Raw genomic sequence first — 26,722 nt, 5'->3', positions numbered from 1 at the left:
GCTCAAGTGGGAGGGGACATGGGTAAACCTATGGCTGATTCATGCTGATGTTTGGTAGAAACCAACACAATACTGTAAAACAATTATCCTTCAATTAAAAATAAATAAATAATTATATAAAACAAAAATATAATGATAGGTCATTGGAAGTGCCTACTTCCAATTTGATAAAAACATTATTGTGGCTCTCGGAGGAAAAATAAGAGTTTTTACACTTGCACACAAAGACTTTCAAACAAGTAGTCTAATGCCCTTTGTGGAAGATGGAGAAATTCAGGAATGTGTTTGTAACTGTGAGAGTATCACTCGTACCTCCATGCTTTGATTACTGTATAGTGTAGTCAGGCAATAGGAAAAGAGCATCATATTATACTCTTGATTTAAAATGTGTGCTATAGGCCAGCACCCCAAATTCACAAGGACTTTGCTTTCAGCATATATCATACCCAAGATGTTAACAGGCAGTTGATTCCCTGGTGGCTCAGTTGGTAAAGAATCTACCTGCAATGTATGAAACCTGGATTCTATCCCTGGGTTGGGAAGATCCCCTGGAGAAGGGAATGACAACCCCCTCCCGTATTCTTACCTGGAGAATCCCATGGACAAAGGAGCCCGGCAGGCTACAGGCCAAGGGGTCACAAAGAGTCAGACATGACTGAGTGACTAAGCATACACACACAAAAATGATTCATTTTAAGTGGACAGGCATTTCTGAGTGAATAGGTATCTGATACAACCTTTGCTTTATCCAATTTGAGGTTAATCAGATCCTTGGCCAAAAGCAATTTTTTGGGGATTCCACATGCCAATACAAAAAAAAAAAGGAGTGCTCCATAGGGCCAACTATAGGACTCCATAGGGCCATAAGAACCAGCTGAGTAAGATGGTTGGGTAGTACTGACTTTATTTTATGTAAAATGAATCAGGACCATAAATGAAGTTGTGAAAGACAGAAAGATAGTAAACGTAATACAGGCAAGAACAAATTTGGACCAGGATAAAGATTGGGACAGCAAACAGGACATAGGACATACTAACAAACATTTACATGGCTGTTCATGCACATATGTGCATACATACTGGAATTTGGAACAGATTTTCATGAGAATCAAACTAAAGGAAGAATTTGCAAGGAAAATCCAGTTTGGCTTGATACAATATTTTATTATTGCAATAAACATGTATAATTTCCTTTCAATCCCATGAAAATGTAACAATTTATCTTTACGTATTTCACTTCTTAAATGGTATTCAATTAAATTTTTTTCTATAATAAGATTCTGCCTTATTTTATGTTAGCAAATGCAGATGGTTATGTCAAATTTATTTACATTTTCCTGAACTTTCTAAGTTCAGTAACTGAGCAATGATTTTGTCCAGTGATATCAAGAAAAGCCTCCAGCTATTTGTTATTTTTTGAAGTTCAGAACAAATGTCAAACCAAGAGATATCATAGCACTTGAGAATAGAGTTCTCAGGATATATCAAATCAAATATTATCTTTAATATTCTACATTATAGACCATTTTTTCTCTAAGGAAATTATTTGTTATATAAAATTTTTCATAATTTTACTTTCAAAAAAAGAAAACACAAATACTTTATCTCACATAATTAATTATTAAAGAAAATTTTACCTTAAAATAGATTACCTTATATTAAAATTTTAAGGAACTGCTGGTTTTATCTATGTGAATCTGTTTGCCTATTACAAGTGTCCTTTCAAACCAATGTTAATGGGTATTATATAATTTATGATTGCACTTTGGGGGCAATTTTTGATAATGATAATCTGTGTTATTTGTGACATAGATTAGTAAGTGTATTGAACTCTGTTCTGCTTTTGTCTTTTAAAAAATTGCTGAACCGTTATATTTAGAATCATAATATTCATCTTCATTTAAAGCCAGATCATCTTGAATAATCCTATAGTATGATTCAAAACTAGTGGAGTTATATGCCTTTTGGAGGAAACACTGGAATAAATAACTATCACAGAAATTTGGCTAATAAACAGATTGTGACTTGCTGTATTGAAATAGACCTTGCTATTTTATTTCTGGCAACAACAGAATGGACTCTTTGGAGCATTCATTAATGATAATTATTTTCTTTTTGAAATGATTGTTGAAGGAATCTAAACATTCTTTATTTTTAGAAAAGATATCTAAACTGTAGGCAAATGTGTGTGTATATGTATATATATTTTATTTTATTGTGAATTTATTTTATAAAGTCATACAGTTTTAAACTCTGTGATTTCTATCTTTGCATTTTATAGGCATTTGTGGATGAGGTTTCATGTCAAACTACTTCAAAGGCTTATGTTTAGTTGAATTGAGTTTGTAGTAGAGTTATTTTCTTAAAACTTGAGACATGAAAGAACTAAACCTTTGAGAACAGCATTTCTTGAAAGAAGTCCTTCCCAGTGAATATGCTGCCTGAGGGCATTTCTTGATCAAAAATGTGAAGATCTAGAACTGATTCATGATTCATTCATTCATTCATTTTCTTCCTAGCTTCATCCCAAGATCTGAACACACAGGGCTAAACCAGGCAAACAAGGTCCTTTTGATCATTTTTATTTGGGAAGCAACAGACGAGAAGCAAGTAAATTATAATTTAAGAGTATAATCTCAAAGAGTGGTCAGTACTATGTGGTGTGCTGTGTTAAGTCATTTCAGTAGTATCTGACTCTTTGTGACCCCATGGACAAAGACCCCATGCAACCCACCAGGCTCCTCTCTCTGTGGGATTCTCCAGGCAAGAATACTGGAGTGGATTGCATGGGAATTCTCCTGACCAAGGGACAGAACCCACATCTCTTCCCTCTCTTGCATTGGCGGGTAGGTTCTTTAGCACTAGTGCCACCTGGAAAGCTCGATAAATACTATAACAAGAAGCAAAAGCTGGTGGACATACAATCAAATTAAGCTTCCTTCTTTTGTGAATGTATTTATTACCCCAAAGTCTTCCCTGGTGGCTCAGTGGTAAAGAATTCACTGGTCAATGCAGGCTTGATCCCTAGATTAGGAAGATTTCCTGGAAAAAGAAGTGGCAAACCACTCCAGTATTCTTACCTGGGAAATCCCATGGACAGAGGAGCCTGGTGGGCTATAGTCCATGAGGTCGCAAAAGAGTTGGACATGACAGCCACTAAACAATACCCTAAAATGTTTGGGCAAGAGTGGAATAGACATTGTTCTGAGGTTACTAAACTTACTTTACTAGTTAATAAACCACAACACATTTTTATTGATGTTGAATTAAAGGGAAAGAAACAGAACAGTCCCAGAGAAAATATATAAAAGCAGCTGTCATCTAGTTTAATTCTGTATCTACAGACAAAATCCAGTCAGTAGTGCTCCAAACCCTCCTCTCTCCTCAATGTGCTCTTTCCCTCCAATAATACCTAACAGGAACAGAGAACCAGAGTAGTCTGAAACAGACAAATTTACCCCAAAATTTTTGTCAATTAAAAAAAAAAAACAGAATTAGACATTTTTTTTTCTTGTTTATGTGAACATAACCAGGCATGGCAGCAACTCTCCATCCCACCATGATCCTCCTTCCCCTTTCTTTCATTGCAGTTTTCACGGTCTTGTTCCTATAATCCTGTCTCTGTTCCCAGAGTATATATTCTCAATGTCTGAGCATCTGTTCTTGAGGATGTATATTCTGGCTGACAAGATTGTGGTAAGCTGTCCTGGTCCATGACATGACTTCATTGCTCTTGGGTTTTTCCTAGGCTTATTCTGAGAAAATTAAGTGTCTTTTCGAGACTCAGAACATAGAGGAGACAGACAGCTTGCCTGCCCAAGGCTCCCACTGTTATAGTGGTTCCTTTCTATTAATTTCTACCCACAAGAAATCTGTTCCTGACTCTCCTTTCTCCTTTTCAAAGATAATTACATCAAAAGTAGGTGGTAGCTTATTTACTCAAAAGGCATAGAGAATAAGTTGTGATGTTCTTTTATTATTCAAAAGAATCATATATAAAATGCATGTCACTAAGTAGTGAGAAATACTTCTGAGTTTACAAGTATTCCTAAGCAAACTGAAAATATGACCCAAATAATACCAATATGTTCTGGAAAGTATCCCTAAACAGTCTGACACTAGTTTTCCTTTTCTTCATTTGGGTAATATGGGCTAATTATAAAGAGAATTTTAAGAATACATAGGCATTAATTTTAAAAAAATATCTCCATAATTAGCTACTTCTTAATCGGATACTACCACCTTGGCCTCCACATAACATGAGAAAGATTTAAGATCATTTCAGGTTCTTGACAAGATGAATGCATCTGTATCTCCATACCCAGACTAATCCCTCTATTTGTTCTTTAATCTTCCTCAACCACACACTTCCATCAGGGTACAGTGACCCCAACAGTAACTGCAGCCACGGTGACCATTTCCTTCTCTTATCATCACCTATTTTCTTCCCTGACCACTTTCTACTCTAACCTAACTCCAGCAGTTCTTCAAATATCCCAGGACCTATAGCCTACTGATCCAATTGTTAACTATTTCTCTTTCCTTTTCCTACTTTCCTCCTTGTGTGAGTGCTAATTTTCTTCAGTCGTGTCGCTTCAGTTGCAAACCTATGGACTAGTAGCCCACCAAGTTCCTCTTTTCATGGGATTCTCCAGACAAGAATACTGGAGTGGGTGGCTATGCCCTCCTCCAGGGAATCTTCTCAACCCAGGGATCGAACCCACGTCTCTTATGTCTCCTGCATTGGCAAGCAAATTCTTTACCACTAACCACCTGGGAAACCCACTTTACTCCTTAGCAGAATGCATATTTCATTATTATTTTTAAGATTTCTTTTGATGTGGACCATTTTTAAAAGTGTTTATTGAACTTGTTACAATATTGCTTCTGTTTTACCTTTTGTTTTTTTTAGCTGCAAGGCATGTGGGATCTTAGCTCCCCAACAGAGGATCAAACATGCATTTGAAAGCAACCCCTTGCATTGAAAGACAAAGTCTTAAACATTGAACCAAAAAAGTCTCCCATTATTATGACTTTCTTATGAATACCTTTTTCCTTACCCTCTCTTCCTCCACCATACTTGCTAGAATCATCACTAACCCTATTTAATCCCAACTTACTCTCCATTCCATGTGTGCTAGCTAGTCTCCCTTTCCCCCTACTGATCTATTATTCTCTTATTTCCTCTTGATCCATCCCATAAATTTAGTTTCTAGGGACTACTTCAATTGAGCTTCCTGCCCTTCTGGTTTCCTGTAGGGGTCAACAGATGGAGGAATAGGAGATCGGAGGATGGGGAGACATATTTCAAGGTACTTAGTCTTCTGGCTTGCTTTCTGTAAGGCCATAGGTTTGCAGGAGGTGCCAGTCCTCTAGCAAAGCCATTGGCCCTACAGAGTGGCCTTTTCACATCTTTAAGCTTTGAGTTCTCTCCAAGATTTTAGTTCAGCTCTAACCAATGGTCTCTGAACCATGATACAGTCCCTGAATCTTTGCTCTTTCTGTTTTTCCTCCTCTGGTGATTGCATCCATTTTCAAGACTTTAAATTCCAACTTAATAATCATGAGTGTTAACTTTTTATCTCCAGTCCAGACTTCTCTTTTATATTCCAGAATAACCATCTTAACCCCGACAGTGGGAGGTCTGACAGCATATCGACCTGAATAAACCTCATATGAACTCCTTATTCAGAGCTCTCAAACCTGCTTCATCTTCAGGTTTTCCCTTCAGGTTTTGGTTAATGGCAGCTTCATTCATCCAGTTGTTTAAGGCACCTTAACCCCTTACTTTCTCATTTCTTCTCACTATCTCCTTCACTCACTACTTCTAGCCTCAATCTTCACCTTGGTCATTCAATTTCTTGCTGCCGTTAATCATGCCACGTATGTTCCTACCACAGGGCCTTTTAATTTGTTACACCATCTGCCTGGAGAACTATTCTCTAGATATTTTCTGGTTCACTTCCTGTCTTCAAGTTTGTGCTTAAATATATCACTTATTCAGGGAGGTCTTTTTCACAGCCCTGTGTAAAGAAAAAAATATCTCACCATCACAGACCCCACCTTATGTGTCTGACTTTCCTGAATTTTTCCATAACTCATATCACTGTTTGAATCACTGCTTGACATGATTTATTCATGTTTTGTCTACTTATAAGGGTTACTCATCATTTTTACATTATGTGTGAATACAGTGAGCATTTAGAAGGCATCTAATAAATATAGATTGAGGGAACAGTCTCTTCTCTGTTGTGAGATATCATTACATGTGATATATCATTACATGACATTACATGACAATGTGAGATATTATTACATGACATTTTATCATGATTTCAGAGGGCAATACATTAAATTTGAATGTTTTCAGATGCTTGACTTTCAAAATAAATTGTCTAAGAAAAATAAGTAAATGAAAAGACTAATCTCATGAGGACCAAACTAATTTTATTTATTATAACACATTTTTATGAGAAACTGGTATGCTAAATGCTCTTCCTATAAAGTGTTCTGTTATTCTGATACTAAATGAGTAGGCTCTCAGAGAAACTCTATGTAACCAGTTTTTCTTTTTAAAACCATAGTCATACAAGTCTCAGTGTTTTGTCTAATGTTAAGTGTACATTATATCATAGCTCTTTTTTTTTTCTTTTCAGACAAGAGTAGGAAAAATGAAGTAAATATATTAGAAGCACAGTTTCTGCTCTATTAATAGGATTTTAGATGCAAAATTTTAAGCCAGTGTAGACCCATACAGTCTCTGCAACCTTGATAATAAAGTGTATTCTATTGTAACTATCCTGTATATCACTAACAAAAATCTAAATGAGCAAGGCTAAGAATAAATTGAATTGCAGTTTGTTTATTTGAACTCTTCTACAGTATACCTGTTTTGTTATTGTCAGTGATAGAATCCCTCTCACTGTAGTTTGTTTGCCTTTTATATCATAATGATGACAATAAACTCAGAACCAGATCATTAAGGAGTTCTACAAAATACCTAGTATAAACCAGGGCATAAGGTAATTCGACCTTTATGACAGTCCCTGGCAATACTTACCTGTTATTATGAAGGATAATGCAAATGTATAAAGACTAAACAATATTTTACTTAAAACATATGCAGATTTTAATATCAGGCTAGGATACTGTTTAAAGCTTTCTTTTTAAAAAATATTTTCTTATAAGTATCTTAATAGAGACATAGTTAATTTGTACCAATTTCTCATTTGATTTACTATGCCTATTACATGGTTGATTAAAAATAAAGGAAGGGGGTGTAAGTTGCTTTGTGTAAAGAGAAAAATATAAAATGGCATTTGTATGTACTTCCTTGATAAGTTAATTTTATGCTTTGTTATTCCATTGTACTGAAATATAGAATATGAGTACATTGAAGTCTCTGTAATCTACTATGCTAGGAATGCATGAATTTATCCTATTATAGATATCCTTGGATTTACTTCAAAATAGTATTTTATAAAGAATGCATTTCTATGAAGAATAGCTATGTCTATAATCCTCTAAATTTTTCAAGGGTGAATGAAATGTATTTTTTTTTATGCTTATAGATGATTTAGGGTAGTTGAGACATTTAGCAATAACAAGATTCACTTTTCATGTATTTTATGCATAAGAAGAGTCAGTACACCATCCTAGAATGGCAGGGGATCTTTAGTAGCAGAACAGTCTTCATTTTATATAGACTTTCTACTCATCCTTTTATCAGGTTTTATACTTCCGTGTTTTGCCAGAACATTGGATAGGGACTGACTTTCATAAATAAAACAACTACATGAATATAATTCATGATTAAGAAGCTTCACCAGATAATTTTCAGACATATTCATTAAATTATTTAAAGTAATCTCTTTCTGTATATGCACTACTCCATTTCCCTCCTAAAATTCTTGCATATAAAACAATTTATAGAAACTTACCTTTTGATATGCAGGTCAATAAGCAACAGTTAGAACTAGACATGGAACAAAGGACTGGTTCAAAATTGGGAAAGGCGGTATATTGTCACCCTGCATATTTAACTTATATGCAGAGTACATCATGAGAAATGCCACGTTGGATGAAACACATGCTGGAATCAAGATTGCCGGGAGAAATATCAATAACCTCAGATATGCAGATGGCACCACCCTTATGACAGAAAGCTAAGAGGAACTAAAGATCCTCTTGATGAAGGTGAAAGAGGAGAGTGAAAACAGTGGTTTACTCAAGATTTAGAAAACTAAGATTGTGGCATCTGGTCCCATCACTTCCTGGCAAATAGATGGGGAAACAATGGAAACAATGACAGACTTTATTTTCCTTGGCTCCAAAATCACTTCAGATGGTGAATACAGCCATGAAATTAAAAGAAGCTTGCCCCTTGAAAGAAAACCTATGACAAACCTGTGTGCATTAGTCACTCAGTTATGTCCGATTCTTTTTGACCCCATAGACTGTAGCCCACCAGGTTCCTCTGTCCATGGAATTCTCCAGTCAAGAATACTGGAGTGGGTTGCGATTCCCTTCTCAGGGGATCTTCCTGACCCAGGGACTGAACTCAGGTCTCCTGCATTGCAGGCAGATTCTTCACCGTTTGAGCCACCAGGGAAGCATATGGCAAACCTATCAGCATATGAAAAAGCAAAGACATTAATTTGCTGACAAAGATCCATCTAGTCAAAGCTATGTGAGAGTTGGACCACGAAGGCTGAGCACTGAAGATTTGATGCTTTTGAACTGTGGTATTGAATAAGACTCTTAAAAGTCCCTTGGACTGAAAGGAGATCAAACCAGTCAATCCTGAAGGAAATCAACTCTGAATATTCATTGGAAGGACTGATGCTAAAGCTGAAGCTACTGGAGTGAGTAGAGATTTCCTTCTCCAGAATATCTTCCCAATCCAGGGATTGAACCTGAATCTTTTGCATTAGCAGGCAGATTCTTTACCACTGAACAACCTTAGAATGTCTCTCCTAATTATTTAGAAGGAGAGGCATCCTAAATTATTTTTTTTAATTTTATTTCAATGTTGGTGAACATCTAAAATATTCATTCATATATATGTTTACTTTTTGTTTGATATATTGTAACGTGATATAACATCTATCTCATCTACTTTCTGGAACCTGACACTATTTCTCTCTCTTAATCAACCAAATATTCTTTTAATATCTCTCAATTTTGCAACATTTGACCCTAACAATATAATTTAGGCTACAATTAGTTATCTCACAAGGTGCATTTACTTTTGGAATTGAAAGCCAGTTGGCCTGAAAATGCATACTTGAAAGAGTTAATTTGCATTCCTGTGGTTACTTCTTACTGGGAATGTGATTGGGACTCAACACTGTGGAAAACAGTGCCAAATAAATGTTAATCAACCTATGGGCTTCACAGGTGGCTCAGTGGTAAAGAATCTACCTGCCAATACAGCTTCAATCCCTAGGTCAGGAAGAAACCTTGGAGGAAGAAATGGCAACCCACTCCAGTATTCTTGCTAGGAAAAATCCCATAGACAGAGGAGACTACAGTCCATGCATTTGCAAAGAGTCGGACTTGACTGCATGACTGAGCACAGCACACAATCAATCTATCTAATGATGAATCAGAAATGACAAGAAATGTTGGCTTCTATTCATCTTGGAAATTGAATTATAAAATTTATTTCAGAGCCAAAGCACAGTATGTCACAAGAGCCCTAAGAGCTAAGGTTCTGAGGAAAGGCTGTAACACTGAGAAAACTCAAATGGGTTATCACCCTATCAGTGCTGGGAAAATCGTAGTATTCATTTTCCTGGTGTTATAAATACCTAGCATAATAGAGTTGGCAAATACTTTTCAGTGTGAGGCTTAGGACATTTGAGTACAAGAGATTCTATTCTTTTTATTTTTGCTTATGACAGCATGTAGTTCGTTTTCAACTGCAAAGTTTATCAAAAATATTAAAATTGAAGTAAATAATACAAGCGGAGTTCAAGGAGTTAAAGAGTTGGTCATTGTGTATTTCAAGTTTTGAAATAAAAATGTGAAATTGGAAATAATATAGTATTTGAAATAATGAATATATTAAATTGAAAATAATTAGTTTATTAACATTGTGTAATATTCAGAAAACCTTTTATATATTACAAAACATCTCTCATATTATATTTATAAATATGTTTCAAGAAGGCAAATTTCTCTGATACTCAGGTCAAATTTTAGACACACTCAAGATGTTCTTAAAGATATATATATCCCCAAATTATGAAAAGCTTCACTGTATAAAAATTAAAATTGTCTCATATAAATTAAATATAAGCAGAGTTTACTTATTTTCCTGCTTTGTATAATAATAAAATCAACATTTATCAGATTCAGCTATTCAGGAAAGCAAAAAAGATATTAATGTCAAAATAAAAAATTCATGAGTTCAAAAACTGATATTATCTATTATAAAACAATAAATGGGAAAGCACACATGACAAATGAATACGTCTTAAATCCCCAGTTTTACTATGGTACATTCAATAGTGCCAACAGGAAAAAGAACAGCCAGAAATACTTGAGAGAGGATAAAAATCAGAACAAATATAGACATTTTAAAATTTGATATTTTCACTTCTCAATATACAATCAAGGAAAAATTAATACTGAAAGCTCTCAGAAAAGGCTTTAACTCCATGAATATTAAACTATTGTTTGAAAGCACTTAAAAACTTGAGTGAAGTGAGGGTAAGTAGTGGGCGGAAATACCTTTCAATCATTCAAGATAGAATAATCAAAATGATGATGCTCATCAATGATATGTGATCAAAAATTCAATGACTGACACAGTGACAAAATCTCCAGCTCAGTCAAATGTAAATGGTCACTTCCTAACAAATAGTTATACTACAACTGAGCCTTCTAATCAGAGCTGCCAGAAAAAGCATTCATATCATCTTGCCCTACACAGTCATTTTGCAGATGAAGAGACTGAAACAGTTAAAAACCCCCTAAAAACAAAACAAACAAACAAAAAACTGTGATTAAGCAATTAACCAATAAAAAGGAAAAAAAAAATATACAGCTTGATTCTCTGTCTTTGATTACAAAGACAGTCAATACACTGTCTAATGTAAGTAACATCTGGCCTGGTCTCAAAGGTAAAAATGTGGGCTATTTTAGGGAAGATCAGTTGCACAAGGTTATATAAAGTGACCCTGCAACTTCAGCATTAGCCAGGCAAGGCAAGGAGAGCACCTGTTCCCACAAGTTCACCATCCTGGGTGTAAGAGATGAACACAAAGCTTGAGGAATTCAAAGGAGGTCAGTTTAGTAGCTTTGCTTCTTTGTCTCCTTTCTTTTTTCTTAGCTTTTGCAAACCCAAGACTGGGGTAGAATATGGAGGTGAGGGGAGGGGAAAAGGAGGATGACTGATGCCTGAATCCTTCTTGTGCTTATTCTTAGTTGCTCATCTGACTCTTTGCAGCCTCATGGACTGTAGCCCACCAGACTCCTCTGCTCATGGAATTTTCCATGCAAGTATACTGCAGGTGGGTAGCCATTCCCTGCTCCAAGAGATATTCCTGACCCAAGGAATGAACCTGGGTCTCCTGCATTGCAGGCAGACTCTTCACCACTGCACTACTTGGGAAGTCCTAAATAATACAAACATTTTCTCCAGGGGCCTCTGTCTGGCAGATAATGAAATCCTGATTCATTCTTTGTGTATTTGTGGTTTCCCAGGTCTCCTTCTTCTGGAGACCCTCACAGATATCACATTCCTGTTTAGCAATTACCTCTGAACACATGACTCCAGAGCCCCTCTCCTTAATTAGCCAATCATTAGCATTTTTCACAAGAGAGAGAAGGACCTAATCCTGAGTGCATTTAAGACGTAGACCATATTTTCCATAAGTTCATCTAGGCCTTCTCAATTGGAGAAACATGAGTGGGAACACTGTCCTACTCACTCCCAACAAGACGGAAAATGCACCAAATGAATTCTCAGTATAACTTCTGTGTCCGGTAGAATGGACTTCCCAGGTGGCTCAGTGGTTAAAAAAAAAAAAAAAAAAATCCACCTGCCGATTCAGGAGATAAGCGTTCAATCCCTGTGTTGGAAAGATCCACTGGAAGAGGCAACTCACTCCAGTATTCTTGCCTGGAAAATTCCATGGACAGAGGAGCCTGGTGGGTAGAGTCCATGGGGTTGTAGAGAGTCTGATACAACTGAATCAACTTAGCACACAGCACACATAAATATGCATCCCTTTTTTCGATACTCCAAATTTTCTCTTCAGTCTTCTGTTCTAATCTGTTATTTGAGCCAGTTTCATAATATAGAGATCATAATATTTTTAATTGTCAGATTAATAGTGAATTTTTTGACACCAGAAATAACAATAGTAATAATTAATATTAACCATACTGTTATTAATATGTAATCATATTATGGATTATTACTATTATTAGTATTATTACTAATTAATAGTAATCATACTATGGACCAGGCACTGATCTAAGTGTTTTACTTATAATCTCACAAGAACCATTTGAGATGGATATAATCTTCATTACACAGATTGAAATCTAGGGCATAATACATCATGTTGCACAAGATCTTTGAGTTGCAAATAGAAGATACAAGATTTGAATTAGACCTTCTGCCTTCAGTACTCAAGCGCATAGCCCGGATGTTAACTTTAAGGGATTATTTATATTGCTTTATGATCCCAAACATCTACATATATTTTCACTGTCTTAAGCTTAACATGAATACAGGAAGCATTTAAGAAGTTTTTATGGTTAACTTTGCAGATTTTTTAAAATATATCAAATGATATGTTAAAACAAAATAACACTGCAAGATGAAATTGTTATAGTCCTTATAAAACTGTCTACTTAGTTGGTTTAGAGAGGCTTGGACAGAGCAGATGACCAATAGTTAAAGCTTTTAAGCATTCTAATACATCATTTGAATAATATTGTATCATTTATATTTTATATGTTTTGTAATTTTAAGAGAATAATAACAATATGAATATTGCCTTCTTTAAATGATGATAATTTAGGTAATTAGCAAGAGAAATAAGAAAGATTTATATAAAAGCAATGCACTAGCATTCTTCATTACTCGTGGTTATTTAGCTAGAATATTCAAGTTCAATATTCAGTATTTCGTGAACATTTTTTACAACGGATATGAAAATTTCAGTGTTATTATTTTAATTTTTTTCATGATTCTACACACTAAATCTTACCTGTTGGTGCTGACAACATTTTAGAAAAGCATCTGTAGGTGCATAATTTACAGCTAGGGTGCTATTTATACACAGCACAAGCATGGTACTGTAAGCCTGGCATGGGCTTGGTTTGGGAATATGAAGGCTGCCTCTGGCAAATGATACAGTAGATGCCAAGATAATTGTGAGGAAGTAAGTCATGACAAGTCATACTTTCTATATTTCTTATTTCTGTGATGCCTTTATCTAATATGATAAAAAGTTGCATTCAACTTCTGTTCCCTGTTTGGAAAAGCTACTGACACAGGAAGGTAGGAAAAGTCCTACTCTGTATGAAGTATGCAATCATTTTTGTACAAGTGAGAACATTTTACTATCCTAACCATGGGTTTTAAGGGTATGAATACTGAAGACATTTTTGTAATATATGTTTCTTAACAGCATCCCTCTCCTGACAGAGTGAACAATTTTCCTTCACTGACTGAGGGAAATTAGTTTATGAAGAATGTGAATGACTTCTCGCACAAACCAAGAAGGACTGAGAGGAGGTAACCAGCAGCTGGTAAAAGAAAATGAAACAGCTAGGCGGAAAAACGCGTGAAGCATATGAGGATGACAACCTTCCTCATCTTTTGACAATTATTTAAAAGGGTTGCTCTCTACATTTTGTAATAGTGTCTGTCTAATGGGAATTAAAATATTTAATAAGTCCTAAGTATTTTGCCTTGGTTTAGAAGGCAGTCTGTATAATGTATCACAATTAATCCTGGTAATGATTCTAGATAACCCTCTGTTTTATAAGCAAAAATGTTTAGTCTCTGGGTAAATACGCACAAAGCATGCCCCATATTTTATATACTGAGTTGAGAGTTTGCTTCAGTGCCTTGTTCTCACTTTGAAACACTCAGTGGACTAAACTGTAAGTGGATATGAATCACAGTGGCGAGTCCTGAATATCATAACCTTTCAAAAATCTCTCTTTCATTTGTGACAAAATCAGAATTAATGAGCATGAAAATAAAATGCCTGAGGCTGAAGTCTCACAAAAGGCTACACGGAACTTCACTGTGTGTTTTTTAAAGACTCTCCTTATTCTTTGGTCCAACGCTTACAACAGGCCTGTTCTTTAGTGGGTCAGTATTTGTGTATGTAAAGGGCACAGGTGAAGTCATACATTAGCTGCTCTATTTGTTCAAGAACTCAAGCGGTCCTTGTTTTAACAATTGATATACTTTGCTTTGGCAGAAAATCTAGAGTCTTTCCAAAGGATAAAGACAGAGTTACAGAAAACACATTATAGGGGTACATAACCTTTGAGTGCATATCCATGGGAAAATAAAAATAGCTCTGGACTATTAGATTTATAATTATTAATGAAACTGATTATTCCAGGTCTAATTGTTGTCTTTATTTAGATATTTACTTACTTTTATTTATTCATTTACAATAAGCTTCAACTTTATTTTTAAGATGTTCTCTTTATTCAGGTTTGCAAGAAACCAGAGTATGTGAATCAGTTTTAAAAGAACAGTTTTTCTTCTACTCAAGAAATCAAGTCATATTAATACTCATTATAATTTTATTACCCAGTAATAGATGAACAATTATTTTCAAAGAACATTAGTAAAAAATATTTAAGATTTCTTGCTCATATTAATTCTGCATAAGATGCCTGACCTCTAAGTCCATAATGGAAGTTTATTTGGACTTTCAATTTAGTTCTCCTTCTTCACAGAAAAATAATTGTAACACTTGTTTTCTCCCAAAATTCCCAAATATACACTATACTGATTAAATGTGAATCTGTATCCCTCATAAAATAGCATAGATACCAAAAAAAAAAAAAAAAGAAATGATATTTTTCTGATTTTTATGGCTATCTATATTCATTTTGGTTTGAAATTAAAGAAGAAGAATCAGAGAAGGCAATGGCACCCCACTCCAGTACTCTTGCCGGGAAAATCCCATGGATGGAGGGGCCTGATGGGCTGCAGTCCATGGGGTTGCAAAGAGTCACACACAACTGAGCAACTTCCCATTCACTTTTCACTTTCATGCAATGGAGAAGGAAAAGGCAACCCACTCCAATGTTCTTGCCTGGAGAATCCTAGGGACGGGGGAGCATGGTGGGCTGCTGTCTATGGGGTCACACAGAGTCAGACATGATGGAAGTGACTTAGCAGTTAGCATATTCATTTGGGTTTGAAATTAAAGTGTAATTGACACATTAATTCCAATCCCAAAGAAAAGCAATGCCAAAGAATGCTCAAACTACCACACAATTGTACTCATCTCACAAGCTAGTAAAGTAATGCTCAAAATTCTCCACGCCAGGCTTCAGCAGTACGTGAACCGTGAACTTCCAGATGTTCAAGCTAGTTTTAGAAAAGGCAGAGGAACCAGAGATCAAATTGCCAACATCTGCTGGATCATTGAAAAAGCAAGAGATTTCCAGAAAGACATTGATATCTGCTTTATTGACTATGCCAAAGCCTTTGACTGTGTGGATCACAATAAACTGTGAAAAATTCTGAAAGAGAAGGGAATACCAGACCTCCTGACCTGCCTCTTGACAAACCTGTATGCGGGTCAGGAAGCAACAGTTAGAACTGGACATGGAACAACAGACTGGTTCCAAATAGGAAAAGGAGTACGTCAAGGCTGTATATTGTCACCCTGCTTATTTAACTTATATGCAGAGTACATCATGAGAAACGCTGGGCTGGAAGAAGCACAAGCTGGAGTCAAGATTGCCAGGAGAAATGTCAATAACCTCAGATATGCAGATGACACCACTCTTATGGCAGAAAGTGAAGAACTAAAAAGCCTCTTGATGAAAATGAAAGAGGAGAGTGAAAAAGTTGGCTTAAAGCTCAACATTCAGAAAACAAAGATCATGGCGTCCAGTCCCATCACTTCATGTCAAATAGATAGGGAAACAGTGGAAACAGTGTCAGACTTTATTTTTTTTTTGACTTCAAAATCACTACAGATGGTGCCTGCAGCCATGCAATTAAAAGACACTTACTCCTTGGAAGGAAAGTTATGACCAACCTAGACAGTATATTGAAAAGCAAAGATATTACTTTGCCAACAAAGGTCCATCTAGTCAAGGCTATGGTTTTTCCAGTGGTCATGTATAGATGTGAGAGTTAGCTGTGAAGAAAACTGAGTGCCAAAGAATTGATGCTTTTGAACTGTGGTGTTGGAGAAGACTCTTGACAGTCCCTTGGACTACAAGGAGATCCAACCAGTCCATCCTAAAGGAGATCAGTCCTGGGTGTTCATTGGAAGGAGTGATGTTGAAGCTGAAACTCCAATACTTTGGCCACCTCATAGGAAGAGTTGACTCATTGGAAGAGACCCTGATGCTGGGAGGGATTGGGGGACAGGATGAGAAGGGGACGACAGAGGATGAGATGGCTGGATGGCATCACTGACTCGATGGACATGAGTCTGAGTGAACTCCGGGAGTTGGTGATGGACAAGGAGGCCTGGCGTGCTGTGATTCATGGGGTGCACAGATTCGGACACGACTGAGCGACTGAACCAAACTGACACATTAATTTCAGGTGTACAGCATAATGATTCAATATTTGTCTATACTGCAAAATGATCACCACAGTAAGTCTACTTGACATCCATCAACATACATAGAACGATAATTTTTTTCTTATGATAACTTTTAAGATCTACTCTTAGCAGCTCTCAAATACACAATGCAGTATTATCAACTATAGTTGCAATGGTATACTGTATTTTGTTATTCACTTAATACTTTAAGTAATTTATAGGTTTTCTTCAGAAGTTTAGAAGAATTTCCTATATTTAATTGTATTGCCTGGACACTCTCTTGCCCCCAATTTCTACATCTGGAATTAAGTTAAACAGATCATGTAGTACACAGCACTGCTTTCAGAATGAGTTTGTATATTCATTTCTAGACTTCTTTCCAGTATATTTAATTTCTTTACATGTCACCAATGAACTGACACCTTCAGGTAGAAATGACATCTTAAAATAAGTAATTAAACACACAAATCCACACTCACATGCATCCTCACACATACAGAGATGCAGGTTAATAGGCAAATTGATAGGTAAATAGATCTAGACTTTTGAGATCACAGTTTGATAAAATGTATATTCTCCTGTATGTTAATCATTGTTTATGAATACAAGTTTTACTTATTTATTGGTTTTTTGTATATTTATGTTTCTGGATATAACCTAATACATTTGTTTTGATTTTATAAATATTGAACTTTTTTCCCTAAAAGCAACATCTAGTTTTATGTCTTGTAGATCAAAAACAAGAATATTTCTGTTTTTGTTATGTAATGTTAAAATACGATATGTTCGATCCATCTGTTTTATAAAACACATTGATATATTTTCTGACAAATACAGCCAGATCTACTTTTCTGCAGACACATTGTAGACACTTTGAATTTATCTTAAGCCCTTGATAATGAGTAAGCCTCTAACAATGAGTAAATCATCTTAATATTTTCTCAACTAGATGATCAACAAATGTACTTAAATGTTATTTTTTTTTTAAATTTGCTGATGAAGTTGAACATTCTACAGCACCTTGAAGTAGTCATGCATTGTCTCACATAAAATAAAATGTTCTATTTAACTTACAGCATTTTGAAGAAAACTCATAAATTCAATTATGCTACAAAAAGAAATTCAGTGAGATGATTATTCACAATATTTATATTTATTATATAAGAATCCATATCAAACATATGTTTTTTTAGCTCCCAATATTTTCTAATCCTGTATGTAGAAGGTTATTCTAAGCAACAGAATAATTACAATATGCAGTTACCAAGCATTTCAAAATAATTTGCAGTAACTTTTAATGCTTTTGTAATTAAAATTATCAGAGATAGAGATTTAATTGACAAGATGATAATTTTAAGTGAAAATAATTACTTGCAATATATTTTTGTATTTGCATTTTATTAATATTTCAGTACTAATATTTCTATCTCCTTTTCATTTTCTGAATTATTCCAAGTTTTGAAAACTTATTATTAGACCCTTTTGTGATATCTACTTGCTACATGAATGGAAGCTTAAAAGAATTGCTACTATGACCTCTCAAGCCTCTTTGGGTTTTTTAGGACAGCAGTTCTGCACATTTTCAGTGGTCAATGAGAAATGCTTAGATTGCCCTATTTGTATTATGCAATGAAACACTTCGATCACTTTCAAAAAAAAATGGTGCTTATAATTGAGAATAAATATGTATTGTTTCAGTATTTATATGTATGATTTAAAAAGCTTTCTCTGAAAATAAATAGTAACCCTGTAGTCTTTGGTTTTTAAACTATTTTATTGAGTAGTGTCTTCATTTCAGATTTTGAAAGTTCCTGGAAGAAAAATGGCAAACATAATTAATAATCTTGTTTTAAAATTTATTGCGGAATCCAGTGACATATGGCTACAATCATTTTAATCTTCCTACAAGCAAACATTAAATACTGTCGTATGATGGTAACATTGATGACGGACATTGTATGTAATTCACAGTTTTGTAGTATTTATTGTTCAAAGAATATCTGGACCTGTCATACTATGCTTTTTATGATAAATCATGGATTATGTGTGTGTGCATTTAAAAGAAACTCATAATTAAGGAAAGTTGCATTCACTCCACTCACACAGTGTGAAATCTTTGTAAACAGCTACTTTTAAAGGTCAATCAAGAAACGTGTATGGTATCATGGTGTTAATCAGTAATCTACTTTTGACACTAAACACTGATTACTAGTTCTGTAAAATAAATTTATGGGAACATGCACACCATTAATAATTTTAGCAGTTAAAATAATAGTTGTTATAACTCTTGCTGATCAAATGGTAATCACAACATGTAAGTCATCAAATTCTGGTTTTCTAAACCAAATAAATCTAATATACCCATAGCAGCAGCCTCTGTTCATAAAATATCAACATTATGTCTCTTCTCACATGAACTTGTCTCTCCTCTCTCAAGAGCTGGAGTAGTGTACTTCACTCACGTGAGTCTGACCAATAAAATACTGCAAAAGTGATGCTGGGCCAGTAGGAAGCATAATTGAATGGCCTAGTAGTTTACATTCTAGGAACCCTATATGAAGTATACTTATCCTGAGACAAACATTCCATTAAAAAAAAGAAAAAGAAAAGAGCTCAGGTCTCATGCATCTTGTAGAAAATCAGATAAAATACAGAGGAAGACAGTGAGAGCACTAAGATACATAGATAAGGAAACCATCCAGGAAATGGATCCCACCACCTCCAGACACTACATCTCCTGCCACATGGATCAGACATGACCTGCTAACTGAACTCTTCCACAAAATCATGAGCAAATTAAAGTTTTTGTTTTGAACCAGTAAATTTTCACAGTAAGTTATGCAGCAGTGGCTATGTAAAACACCCATGTTCACATGGGAGAATTATAAAATAAACAAACAAAAAAAAAAAAACAAGGAAAATATAGGTGCTTCAAATCTATTAATGATATAGAATAGTTGATCTGCAATTAAACTTAGACTGTGTAATGTACTTCAATTATTTCTTGACCATTTAATATTGTTTTCTTTCAGGAACTGTCCCCTTACCCTCATCAGATGGTGTCAGCATTATAATTTTCCTTAATTCCTTTTGGTAGATAAATGACCTGGGATAGCCAATAGGTAGCACTAGCAGGCACACCTGGATTGTGATTAGATTAAAGGTTATACAACACTAGATAATTAAGAATCCTTTTTATATCATTATTATTGATTCTACAAAGAAAGGAACCTCCCTTTTTGAAATGGATATGACTGAGAACCAGCTGATCCTTGGGCTGCCAGTGGATAGTAAGGCCAACATGTGGGGAAGACTTGCTTAAGAATTATTGTTTTAAAAGTATGTACAAAATGGATCAAAGTGAACAAGAAAGAGAGACAATTGGTAACACCTTTTGAACTCTAGGACCTAGTCATACCTTAAGCAAGAGTGTTCTCTTTGATTTCATAGATATGCAAGCTTCAAAATGTTATTTTTTTCTTGAACTAGTTACAGTTGGTTTTCTGTTACTGATAATTGAAGTCCTGGCAACTGAACTATATACAATATTGTGTGATCTGTGGAAGTGGAAAGAACTCATAGTAGAGATCCTGCCTACTATGAATTTATTAGTGAGACAAATTTAAATTGGAAACTGTATCAGCATTCATTTAATTTTTTTTTTACCATTTTTATGTGTAAAATTTTGTGCTGGACATATACAGTTATACATACAGTCCCTATATTATGCATGTTGTCAAGGACTTGAGTGTTTGGAATTTTTATATTATTAGGTAAAATAAAAGCTACAGGTTTTAAGAGTATGAGGATTTGGGGTGAAGACAGAGCCATACAGTACCAAGAGCTCCCATGGGAAAATGTGTTGTTGTATATTGGGAAATAAATTGGAAGATGTATACTTTTCTTCTCTGTCCTCACATGTCTAGTTATTCTTTTTTTTTCCTGCCACTATCTGACCTTATAGGGAACAAGTCTAAAGAAACTAACATGTTCCCACAACATGGAGCTGTTTGAGTATACTAAGCAGTATTACAAGAAAAAAAAAATGCCCCAAATATCTCTGTTTTATTTTAGAATGGTTGTTCAGCAAGAAAGGGGGGATTTTTATAGATGAGAGTATCAAATCTCTATCAGTAGAATGTGTTTTCTTCTTTCACCACCAGATCCAACAGAATGATGATGATTCCCTGGTAGATCAGAGAGTAAATGCATCTGCCTGCAATACAGGAGACCTGGGTTTGATCCCAAGGTCAGTAAGAACCCTAGAAGAAGAGAATGACTACCCACTCCAGTATTCTTGCCTGGAGAATTCCATGGACTGAGGAGCCTGGCAGGCTCCCCAGGCAAAGAATAGGAGACAACTGAGTGACACTTTCACTTTTCGTACATATGAAAATTACTTCTCTGTACCTTATAGGAGTCTGCAGTCACCACTAGGTTCTTGAGATATAGATGTATATTTTCAAATGATTTATATCTACATTTGGAAAGTAAACAAACAAGAAAACAAACAAGCATACCCAAAAGCAACTATCACCATAATTTCTTATCCTTAAGTAAGAAATTACTATATATTAATATCTCCAGGTATTCAGGTACTCAGTGCTGTTATTCTAAATTCAAATTTCATTCACTTGATTTTCTTCCTTCTTATTTTTACTTACATCTGATTAGTTACAAATTGTATTGATTCTACTTCAGTAGTAGTTCTAATTTTCCTCATTTCAGTTGCACTTAACTCTTTTATATAATAACATATCGAGTCCCTCCTCCCACATAGTACAGACTTTTCTGCAAAGGAAGATTTTTGCATATTTTTCCTATTTCATAAAATATATTAGCATATTAAAACTACATAATATAGAGACAGAACAGTTACATATAATTACATATAATACTGTTTATAATATATAATTGCATATATGTTATGTATATGGACTTGGTCATGTCTGCCTCTCTGTGACCCCCTAGACTGTCACAAGAGACCTGTGCCAGGCTTCTATGTCCATGGAATTTTCCAGGCAAGAACGGTGGTGGTTTACTCACTAAGTCGTGTTCAACTCTTTTGTGACTCAATGGACTGAAGCCTGCCAGGCTCCTCTGTCCATGGAATTCTCCAGGCAAGAATACTGAAGAAGTTACCATTTCCTACTCAAGGAAATCTTCCCAACCCGTAGATCAAACCTCCATTTCTTGCTTCTCCTGCATTTGCAGGTGAATTCTTTCCCACTGGGCCACCTGAGAAGCCCATATATTATATATAACACAAACTAAAAAAGTCATAGGATATACACAGATGCTTAGACAAGTCCTATTGTTCCTCTAGTAAGTTCTTTCAGTAATTTCATATGTGATTTTATATGCCTGAGAAAGAGACACATCTGATCATTTTATATATAAATTTAAATATGTCAACCCAAAATTAGGTAGTAATCAAAAATAGGCAATTTAATTTTTTCTTTAAATAGATGCATACCTTATTCATACAAATTTTGTATTTTATTTAAAAATATAAATCTAAAATATAAAAGAAAAATATTACCCTTGAATAAATTAATAATCTTACTCAGTATTTACTATTTTTTTTAAAGTATGTATTCCTTATTGTTTTCTCTTAAAGACTGTAGGAGAAAAAATTTGTAGAAGTAAATATGCATCCAGGTACCTCCCAATTGAGTTTATTTAAGTAGAATGAAAAGTTCTAAATTATTTATATAGTGTTAACTAAAATAATTATAAATTCCATACCTTTAGTATCTGATACTTTCAAGTATATAAGTAATGTTTATAAAACAAGATGTATTTAAATTATAAAATTACTCATTTTAAATTTATGCTTAAAATTAAACAAAAATTATATTGTGAGAAGCACATTTTTTAGAGTTATAGAATCTTAGTAGCAAATTCCTCAACTGTTGTTAAATATTACCAAAATATATACAAAAGTGCTGTGTATTATAAAACACTCCTTTTTACTATGTTGATTATGGATTTTATTTTACATATACCTAAGAACAGACTGGTTCCAAATTGGGAAAGGAGTACATCAAGGCTGTATATTGTTACCTTGCTTATTTAACTTATATGCAGAGTACATCATGAGAAATGCTGAGCTGGAAGAAGCACAAACTGGAATCAAGATTGCCGGGAGAAATATCAATAACCTCAGATATGCAGATGACACCACCCTCATGGCAGAAAATGAAGAGGAACTAAAAAGCCTCTTGATGAAAGTTGAAAGAGGAGAGTGAAAAAGTTGGCCTAAAGCTCAACATTCAGAAAACTAAGATCATGGCATCCGGTCCCATCACTTCATGGCAAATAGATGGGGAAACAGTGTCAGACTTTATTTTTGGGGGCTCCAAAATCACTGCAGACAGTGATTGCAGCCATGAAATTTAAAGATGCTTATTCCTTGGAAGGAAAGTCATGACAAACGTAGATAACATATTCAGAAGCAGAGACATTACTTTTTCAACAAAAGTCCGTCTAGTCAAGGCTATGGTTTTTCCAGTGGTCATGTATGGATGTGAGAGTTGTACTGTGAAGAAAGCTGAGCACCGAAGAATTGATGCTTTTGAACTGTGGTGTTGGAGAAGACTCTTGAGAGTCCCTTGGACTGCAAGGAGATCCAACCAGTCCATTCTGAAGGAGATCAGTCCTGGGTGTTCATTGGAAGGACTGATGCTAAAGCTGAAACTCCAATACTTTGGCCACCTCATACAAAGAGTTGACTCATTGGAAAAGACCCTGATGCTGGGCGGGATTGGTGGCAGGAGGAAAAGGGGATGACAGAGGATGAGATGGCTGGATGGCATCACCGACTCAATGGACATGAGTTTGGGTGAACTCCAGGAGTTGGTGATGGACAGGAAAGCCTGGTGTGCTGTAATTCATGAGGTCGCAAGGAGTCGGACACAACTGAGCGACTGAACTAAACTGAACATCCATGTTTAAAGCTAATATTCTGTGTATGTTGTCATGCTGTCATTTTGTTTCTTGTGTAAATGAGGCCAGCATTTAGCCCTTTGTTAAATAAGTGATAAGTTCTGTTTATCTCCAAGAAGGGTATGCTTTGAAACAGATTTAGTTTAAGTAATAAAGTAGAAGATTATTTCTTTTATATATGAGCAACAGGTCTTGAAGCCATATATAAGATGAAATTATTAATATCCTTTATTTGTCAAAAGACATGCTCTGAGTTATATCGTTTTAGAAAGACCTCAGGGCTTCCCAGGTAGCTCAGTGGGTAAAGAATCTCAATCAGGAAGATCCCTTGGAGGAGGGCCAGGCAACCCACTCCAGTATTCCTGCCTGGAGAGTCCCATGGACAAAGCAGACTAGTGGGCTACAGTCCACAGGGTCCCCAAGAGTCGGACGCAACTGAGAACACAGACAGAGAGACCTCAAATGTGTAACTTTAACTTTTATATTCCATTTTTTGCATATATCTTTGATTATGTTTAATGCTAATATATATTTACTTTCAATTATTTTGTCCCTTTGATGTGGAGCAATGTCAAATACAGTGTATGAACCTCGAAGTATTTAGTACCTAGATAAGTTTAATACACAACTGTTACTGGAATTTCAAAATTGTTGACTACTTAGCAGTAGAAACTAAAAACAAGTTTCTTCCATTTTTTGTCTTTAGCTTAAAGTATTATCTATTGCTGCAATAATTACTAAAATTCTTTGAACTGAATCTGTTTTCTCCTTCCTCTTCTCTTATCTCTATCCCCAAAGCTATTTGATTAAAATTTCAAGTCTCTTAGAAAACTTCTTTTAGGATAATACCCACATGCTTATAGGAGTTCCTATGGGGTTTTGTTCAATTAAAAATATCATATTAGATATAGCAAATTCAGAGGTAATACTCAGACAATTTATTCCTTATTATCAGAACAAAATGTTACAAATAAGGCACATTTGTTCTTGGAACAAGCCAAAATCTAATATAGATAACCTTGTTAAAACAAAGTTATATGAAATATGGTAGACATTTATAAGCAATCACATATAATGCTTAAAATTGGTTTTTCAGATTCTTTTTAAACTGTTTATGTGTTAGGGGACTGAGCTAGAGTTGTGCTGCATAAATAGGGAAACAATGAATAAGAACTAAAAGCTCTCCTGGGAAATGATTATTAATAGACTATCTGAGATAGTGTCTCATTAAACTAATGACCTTGAAATAAAGTAGAGATTTGAGAAGTTAAAATGTATTTTGCATGGGGAAATATATAAAACTGAAATAATTAACTGAGGTTTTGAATTCAGTGTGCAAAGGATTTTTCTTTAAATTTGAGGCGGAAATATATGCCTGTAAAGAATTATAAAGTCTATCCTACACTTACCCTGAGGACTCTCCTCAAACTATTTATTGTGGTCTTTTCTCTAATTGAGACTTAGTTTGACTTTATTCTAATAAATTAGCGTGTGTTGTGCATCATTTTAAATGCTCCAGTGAACACACACATTTTCCAATTTCAGATGAATTCAACTGATGTATTGCCATGAATATACCTTGATGCTATGGTTCGATATTTTACAGAGAGGCTTAAAAACTCCTCATTAAAAAGAAAATTTTAGGAAAGAGAATAAAAAAAATTTCCACATCATTGTGGATTAATGTGTCTTTTATAATATTAACTCTGTACTTCTAACTTCAGAGTGTTATATGCCAAAATGTGTGAAAGAAATTGTAAGGCCATTTTTAAAAATAGACCACATTATCTGATGTTTAGGTAAGTTTAGAAATGGTAGTCACTGTAGATTGATAGCTCAGGTGATTTTCAGAAAGAAGAGCCTTCAAGCAATTTGATAAACTAGAGGGGCTGAAATAGTGTAGATACAAGCAATTCAACATGAATTTGAAAAGTTGAAAATTATCTTCGTATTTTGGATATTAGGCAAAAGTTTGGAAACCATATATACTTCAATAATTACTTCAAATAACTTATTTTATCATTATCTTTATCATTATCCAGCTACTTCTGATATCAAGGATGCATGTATTTCCATTTACTTGTAGGTATTTACAAGACAGAACTCATTCATTAGATGTCCATAAACTTTTGCACATAAAAGAAAGCATAGAAAATAAAAATATGAAAACATTAACCTTTTATCTATACCCCAAGAGCTCTCCAAATTACCCCCACATTAATGTCAAAATAGTTAACATATCATGACCTGAACTCTGTTCACTTCACCTTATAGTGACAGCTGTGTTTGTAATTTCTGTACTATTTCTCACTCTGTACAGCTGTACATTCATTTCTACCTGAAATTTTCTTTCCCACCTCCACCCTTTTCCATGATGTGTTATTAAAGACTACGTGTCCATTATGATTGATTTTCAAATTTTTTTGTTGTGCTTTCAAGACAACTGTACCTGTCCAGACTATTATTTTTACTACCATTACATTGTCCTTATAGTAACATAGCATCTTCTAAGCAGCAAACACAATGCTTACTTTATAAAAGTGAGCATATTCAGTGTGTCATACTAGGAGTCCGATACACACCGTTTGTTTGTTCAACAAACAAAGGGAGAAAGCAGTTTGAACTGGTATTTGTAGTGAGGCTTTAACAGTGCTGTATAGGTCGGGTAAATATATGAATAAACTTTACATATTCAGTGAGGACAAGAAAAATGTTACAGAGGGACAGAATCAATAAAAGCTTTCAAATTCAAAACCATTACAATCTTCTTGGGATTGTAGTAGTAGAAAAGTGGGAATGCTATGTGGGCTGTTGAGAGGTGCAGATCTTTGTCCCATCAGTGATTTCAACTGGGATGTTTGGGATCTACCACCAGATCCCCAGGCCCAACAAGCACACTGAAAGAGATAGTTGTATCTCAAAAAGGCTGCAAAAGCTAAATATTTTTAAAGTGTGAAAGTGAAAGTGAAGTCGCTAAGTCGTGTCCGACT

The sequence above is a fragment of the Bos indicus x Bos taurus genome, chromosome 12, assembly GCF_003369695.1.
Source record: "Bos indicus x Bos taurus breed Angus x Brahman F1 hybrid chromosome 12, Bos_hybrid_MaternalHap_v2.0, whole genome shotgun sequence".
NCBI lineage: Eukaryota > Metazoa > Chordata > Mammalia > Artiodactyla > Bovidae > Bos > Bos indicus x Bos taurus.
The sequence above is the reverse complement of the archived record's forward strand: the minus strand, read 5'-3'. Positions refer to the sequence as shown.